Source organism: Fulmarus glacialis, unplaced genomic scaffold (assembly GCF_000690835.1).
Source record: "Fulmarus glacialis isolate BGI_N327 unplaced genomic scaffold, ASM69083v1 scaffold4835, whole genome shotgun sequence".
Lineage (NCBI taxonomy): Eukaryota > Metazoa > Chordata > Aves > Procellariiformes > Procellariidae > Fulmarus > Fulmarus glacialis.
Genome location: NW_009212222.1, coordinates 49,112 through 56,616, shown reverse-complemented (window position 1 = coordinate 56,616; position 7,505 = coordinate 49,112).

Genomic DNA, 7,505 nt, shown 5'->3' with positions numbered 1-7,505 from the left:
ATCTGGACTTGCAGCAAACGCTGGTGGAAAAATTTGTGAGCTACATGTTCTCTATCTAGCATGTTCTCTCACTGTTAAGAGCTGTAACAAGACCAAAAGATGGTGACAACGGTAATGCAATGTTGATAACGCTGTTCCATTATACAGTTCTTTCATTTAGAGGGGTTCAAATGCACCATTATTAGCTTGTATAAGAATATTTTAACTATTGAAATGAAACCCAGTGAAAAGCAGCAATTTTCACCACTGCAGAACATTTGAGGGCAGGAAATTAAGTATAAAAAAAAAAAAAATCTTATGTCAAGACAGTGGTGAGAAGAAAAGAATAGTTGGAATTAAAGATGGATGAACTCCATACTCAAAACCAGAAGCAAAAACTCTCCTATTCATCCCCCTTTTTCATTTAAGCACAAAGAGACTTTGAGTCTTTCCCCCTCCATCCAGGGTGTCGTGAAACTTTAGGAAACCTCCCTGGGGCTGGAGAAAAGACGGATGTCCTCTGCTGATGGGCGAGTCTAAGGGCCAAGGTGCAGAAGCCTTTGAAGGGAGATACAAGTTCAGCTCCTTTGGCAGACACGCTTCTCTCACACTACTGCCTTAATTTTTTAGGTTGTATGGGCTGGCAGAGAAAGGGTGCAAGTGTCTTGCCACAGCCTGAATCAGTTTTTCCAGTGAAGATCCTGGAAAGGATCTGTCCTTGTTATCTACTAAAATGTTGACAATGTAAGAAGAAAATCTATTTTTATCATTAACTTCGAGGAATAAACACTATTAGTAGAAGGATGCCTTGGCTAAGAGGGAGCAGCCTGAGCCACAGCAATACTGCCTGGCCTCGGACTCCCACTCCTTCACTGAATTAGCTTTAAAAAGAACATAACACTAGGGCAAGAACTGATGGCAATGAGTAACTCCAGGCGTGCAACTGAGAGCAAAACAAGGCTGCACAAACATGTATGGGAAAACCTGATCTAAACTGTCACTAGTGAACACCCTCCCAATGCAGATAAGGTCCAGCTGTAGCTGTGAAGATGACATTCCTCTCTGGAGATGAGCCAAGCTAGGGGAGGATGTGTCCCACCACCCTTACCATGATGTTTGACTTATTGCCAGCTATGGAGTAGAGGATTCATCATCTGTCAGTGACCTCCAAAATCAGTCAAAGTTTTCATTGCTCAGAACGGAAAATCGTAGAAAAAGTGAAACATCTGTTAGGAGAATAAGCTGCGTTTTGTGGTGCTTGCTGTATGCAGCAACATGCCTGTAATCTCAGACCATGTTTGCTATAACATACTGACTCACCACCTCTCTTCACTACACAGTTCTGATGCCTGAAGTCACCTTGACTGGAGCAAGTATTAAATTTCTGTCTGGTGTTTTAAACGTTTGCATAGACAGAGTTATCAAGGCAAGTGTGAGCAGATTGTAGGTACAGCCAGAGCGGCTCCTCGCTCGGCTGTCCTTTTGGAGCTCTGCTCGCTCAAGTTACGTACTCAGCAATCACCGAGTCTTTCCTTACACATAGTCTGGAGTGTAAAGTCACAGTAGTATTCAAAAGGTTAAAGCAGAGTGAACTGTTAATTTTAATGCTTTCTCTAAGCTTCAGTTTTAATAAGCGAAAATGATGTTCTTATTTGCAGTAAAGTGGTGTTATAAAATTCTGTCTGTCAAGCTCATTTTAAAACCATGGAAATAAATGATCTGACAAAATCAGGCTATTAGACAAGTGAAGAAGAGTGATTTCCATAAAAGTAGAGGAGCTGTTCCTTAATTTCACACTTGGTAATCTTTTGGGTCGACTAAATTTTTAAATAAGTGATAAAATTATATTAGCGCAATTGCATTTCTATAGATTTTTTTGGTCATTGTACTCTTTTTCAATTCCTTTATTTTAACTCAAACCATTCTGCTGAAAGGTTACCTCTCAACTTATGTTACCTCATAACAGTTTCTGCTCACACAACAGAACTGTAGGTTCACAAATCCTCTATAAAAGTACCCAGAATGACCACACTGACCCTAAAGTATTCTAAAGTGGAAAGATCATCTTATTGCAGTCACGTACTGCTGAAATGCTGGCCCTGTTCAGTGCATTTGAGTGTCTGCAGAAACAGATGTGTAGTAAGTCACTTCAAAGCAGTTTGGTTTCATGTATGAACATTTTCTTTGGGAGCAGACTACAATTTCCATCATCTACACCATGCACGTAAAAGCCAAACAAACAAGATGCTTTTTCATGTCCAGGTAAGTGTGGCAAGGATAGGCTTTATAGAAAAAGAAGTCACTGTTCACAATACCTAACCAATGAAGATCAGACAGGCCTGTTTATCCAGCTCAAAGCATACAGCTCGATGCTGAGAGATGTCACAAACTCGTTCTGGGGCTGGTGCCCCTCAAACACATTCCAGGCGATAGGAAGGACAACTGCTCAGACACAACTCTCCCCTTCACCCCAGAAATGAGGGAAGTTTCCACACCCACAACCTAAGGGAGAATTTCTATTGCCAGTTTTCCTAGCCTTGCCTGAGGAGAGAGGATCAAGGCTGTGGCTTTTCCTCACTGAACCCAACCACCCATTTTGGGAGCACAGCTGGCTGCATACAGGAATTTGGAAAGACTTCTAGCACCACAACCTCTGCCATGGATTAATTTTTCCACCTCTGGAAATTTATGACAAGCTTTTTTCTGACAAATCAAATCACACATTTCAAGATTAAGCTAATTCTCCTCCGTTTAAATAATGCTCTAATAATTATGTTGTAGTAGGAAGGTCAGTATAAAAAGATTTTGACCTTTTATGAGGTCAATGACTCTTCATCTCATCGTGCTCAGTTTCATTTGTTTGTTGAGAGAAGAGATCCAATACATTGATACACAGGTTGTGACACGCTGTTTGAACATTAGCTTACTCTAATTGGTCATGTCATCATGCATCATATTAACAATATACACAAAAGCACCCTGAAACAATTGTCTTATAGATCATCACATATCATAACGAAGCTTCTGGGACTGTTATCCAGCAGCATCCAATTGTGATGCACATTCTACTTGAGTTCTGGATCTAAACATCACTGTCATCTTAATAGCAAGCAATAGATTAATAACTTCCTGCTGGCTTGCAAAACCTACATGCATGTAAAAGATGGCAATACAAATTTATTGCCACTGAGCATGCTCAAAATAGAAAGCCTATGGATGTGTATGTTTTTCAAACCAACAGCTCTCAGTTTTCCAAGTATGGCAATTCCTTACCCCTAGTAATGCAGCTAATTGTATTCAGTAAGTTGTTACAGAAAGTAGAACTAGAAGAATATCTTCATCTATCAGCTGAATGAGACATACGTGACCTTGAAACGCAATATGAAAAATACACTAGCACCTTAGATTTATGTCATATAAATCACACAGAAAGCATTTTTTGCACAAACATTTTTACATCCCCTTTCCCCATGCTTTCATATATTTTTAAAAGAAGTGCAAAATCAGGTTCATTCTACACACAGCAACCTAGCTATATTTCAGTCAAATTTCAGTGTAATTAGGATGCCCAAATCTCCCAGGAAGTTTTGAGATTTTTCAGCTAACAACTTTATCTCCCCGGCCCCCCCCCCTTTTTCTAGCTATTTGACAGTGAGAAATACAAGTGATTTAACTCCTGATGCAGTAGTCCAAACTCTGAGTAATTCCTTTTTTAAGAGGTTAAGCGCAGAGGCAGGTCTTACAGTCAGAAATCCTCCCACCTATGATTTTTGTAGCCCTGGAGCATCATCAGCTTGACCCACAATCAACAAGAAAATAAATATAATTATCCTCCTTATACCCAACATGAGCCATTGGCATGTAAATGCCATAATCCCCAGCAGAGGCACTTCGTAAGTGAAAAGTCCCACAAGTAGGTAGAATTAGAGCATAAGCAGAGATCTTAAATAAATCTGAGAGACTTTCCCCTCATTCCTACCCCAGAAGTTGTTCCAGGAAAGGTCCATGGGCAGCAGTTTACAGAACCTGAGCTCTATATTGCTGCAAAAAGACATTTTTGCTGATTCTGCAGGGTCCACACTATTCCTTGAGTGAGTCAGCACTGAGTGAATGCCACGGTATTTGTGCAGCTGGTAGTACCATTTCTTCAGATAAGAGGGAAAATGATGCAAATTTTAATAAACCATGCAGACAAAACTATTAACATTCCTACAGCTTGTTTCGCGTATTATCTCAGTCTTTTAACTAAATTCCAGCTGATCTGCTCCACAATGTGTGGCTGCAGACCCCCTAGACTGGAAGCACAGCACAACGGCGCTCTGCACCTCTTAAGCACCAGCAACACATGCACTGGATCTGGGCCCCAGTGAAAGGGGCTCTGCAGAGCGGGAAGCTGTATAAATGTGGTCCCCTGCCCCTCAAGCTTGCCACGCTCCATCTGTCAGAAAATAAGCTGTTTCTTTCCATCCCTACTATTTCTGCTTATAGATACCTGTCCTTCTCCTCAGCACAAGCCCAAGGGGCTGGGAACACCATTTCAGAACGCTTAGGTGAGCTTTCTGAACCAGAGCAAACAGCCCTTCTCCAGCAAGGGAGCTGCTCTATAGGGTAAGCTCACTGCTATCTCAGTGCTATGGGACAACTACACAGCTTGGGGACGTTCCAGCCGAGGCACTGAGCATAGTCACACATTGTGCCACCTTCCACCACGTGAAGGCACAGAGCGGCACAAACACAGTCACCAGTGCCATCCCAGAGCATGCCTTAAAGTCCTCAGCCACGGCACGCACGTCTGCCCGGGATACCGCAACCTGTGGAGTCCAAGTGACTTGTTGAGAGCTTTTTAAGCCTAGGAAACAATAAAATTCCACTTACCAGGAACGAAGGAAACCTGTAGCAGTGCCAGCTGCTTGGCCTCAGCCTCACACGCTCCTTCCTGGATGTTAAATACAAATAAGCAAGCTTAGGACACTCCAGCAGTTCAACTCCACACAGGAGATGCACATTCAGCAGAAGTGAATACATGCTCTCATTTTTATTCAAAGGAAAGCTAATTTAAAGCACTCTCATATCTCGGACTTGGGAAGTGCGGTGCACGTGCCTAAAACAAAGCAGTGGGAATTGTGCTGGAGCCAGCAGATGTGCTCGCAGGCAGCCAGCCACCAGCCAGCCTTCAAGGAGGGCCTCGTGCCGCAGCGGGGACACCTCAGGACCCTCTCACTACCGACGGGGCTCCTCGGCGCTGAGGCATCGTGGGGACGATCAGCCCTGCCGCACACCGGCCATGAGCCCTGCGGAGAACCCGGGCACTACCAGGCCTCGGACACACGCTCCCTGGTTCCCCTGTACCTAGGGAAGGTCACACAGTCCCTCTCAGTTCATCCGCAACTTGCGGCCCCATCTGTAGCCATATGGCAGGAAAAGAAACCTACCTAAGGAACAAGAACGACATACAACAGATAATCTACCTCAGGTTTTTAGAGAGAGGGAAGGAAGAAAAAAAAAAAAAGCTGGCAGGTGTGAAGCCTTCTGCAGCATCAAGTCACTGGCAGCCCTCAGGCCTCCCCACAGCGGGCCTGAATGCCCACTGCACAACACATGAAAGGTACTTGGAAAGAAAAGGGCACAGAAGTTAGTCTTTCAGTATTAAATCACTGTGGTTGATCCAAACATCACAGAAGCGTCCAAATCAAGCTTTTCGACTGCTCCCATAAACTTCACGCGAGACCCTGCTCCAACATTAACTTCAAAATTAGCACCATTTAGAACACACAGAAAGTCTGATATTGATTTATTTGAACAGATTAGGTTCTGGTTATTTAAACAAACAAGGCTGCAATACAGTCAATGTAAATCTACCTGGAAACTGGTGCACTGCATCACAGCTAGTTTATTGCTTGGAACATCTTGCCATGAGCACAATGCAGAGAGGTTTTGCTCAAGCAAGTTAGAGTTTCATGTCTCGGGCACAAACAGCCTGCGCTGTCCAAGAGATCACCTCACCGTCCCGGAGCCTGGAGGGGGGTGCTCATTTCCCCCATCCTTGATTCACTGAGCACCTCCTGGTCCTGTTGGAAGACTCATTTCTTCTCGTGATGACTGGAAGGACTGGCTGAACTAGGGTGTTTTTATTGACAGAGCATAAGATTAGAGGAAAAGTTATAACAATTAACAGGTGTATTATGAAATTGAAAGACAAATAACCCCCACCAACAGTTCCCACAACAAAACTTCAAAGTGGCAGAGGTGTCATCTTTCAAAGCCATCAAGACACTCCTTAAAAGATGTGTATAATAAACACAAATTATTCTCAGACACTTTCTCCTGGCAATAACAAAGTTCTTATTGTTGTATTCTGTTAACAAATAGTTTTTATTACATCAAATAAAGGTGTGAATCCACATCAGATTTGACTATTAACACATGATTAACAGCAACACCAGCATGGGCTAGAAGTATGTAGTCTATTTGCTTTTCAGTTGTAGTCATCTTTTATATGAATCTCATATAAGAATCTACTGGGAGATCTTTAACAAACAGGACTAAGTCCTGTCGAATTCCCCAGCCATATACTATGAACACAGAGCAGTGTAGCTGTTAATAAGGGTATTCATCACGAGACAGCCTATTTTTGGCATTGTATATGACAGTCTCAGTAACTTACAATTGTCCCTTGAATGTGAACTTATCATTTAATTACACTCTGAGAGACTGCTTTCCCATATCACCCGGCAAGTTAGTTAACCACACAGCAATTCTCCAGCTAATCCAAGTGTGATTGGATCAGTCTAAGGTGCACAACATATCTTTCAATTCCTGGGAACCCCCTATGGAGCAGTCTGTTTATTTCCACCTCTTTTTTTCTTGAATTTAAATATGCACTGTCAAATGCTCCAAGATTTTGAACAGATAAATAAGTTGCCTAAAGAAAGAGGAATTTTGATTCACCATAAAATACCCAATGTTAAGCCAAATGGACATACAGAAAGCCTCAGAAAAAGTACCAATAAAACCTTGGAAAGAAAAACAGATCAGTCATTGGCAGAGGTTTTATTTATTCATAATCACTGTATCTTAATAAAAACAACAGGTGTCACTGGATAATTTTCTCATATTTAGCATGTATTAAGAACACATACATTTTGGAAAGGATGTGGGGTACAAAAGGCTTTTTTTGCTATAGGAAGCATATGCTTATGTTAAAACATATAATAATTGTTTGAGATCTTATAGTGCCCCCAAGTTCCATTAAATGCCTATTTCTTTGTTCTATTGTATGCTTCATGCAATGTTGACAGATAGCCACAGTGCTCTACCTTGCTGCAATTCAGTTTCATGGGGATATGAAGCAGCTGTATCCCAAGGGACATGGTCAATCTGAAATGACACCTGACTTTTATAACATCATAGTATATCCCCTATAAATAGTTATTATTGTTATTGTTCTCCTTACCTGGGAAGACACGCACAAAAAGCACTGCTTCCTGCAAGAGGCTCTCAATCTTTTGCAAACAAAAGCAAGGGCG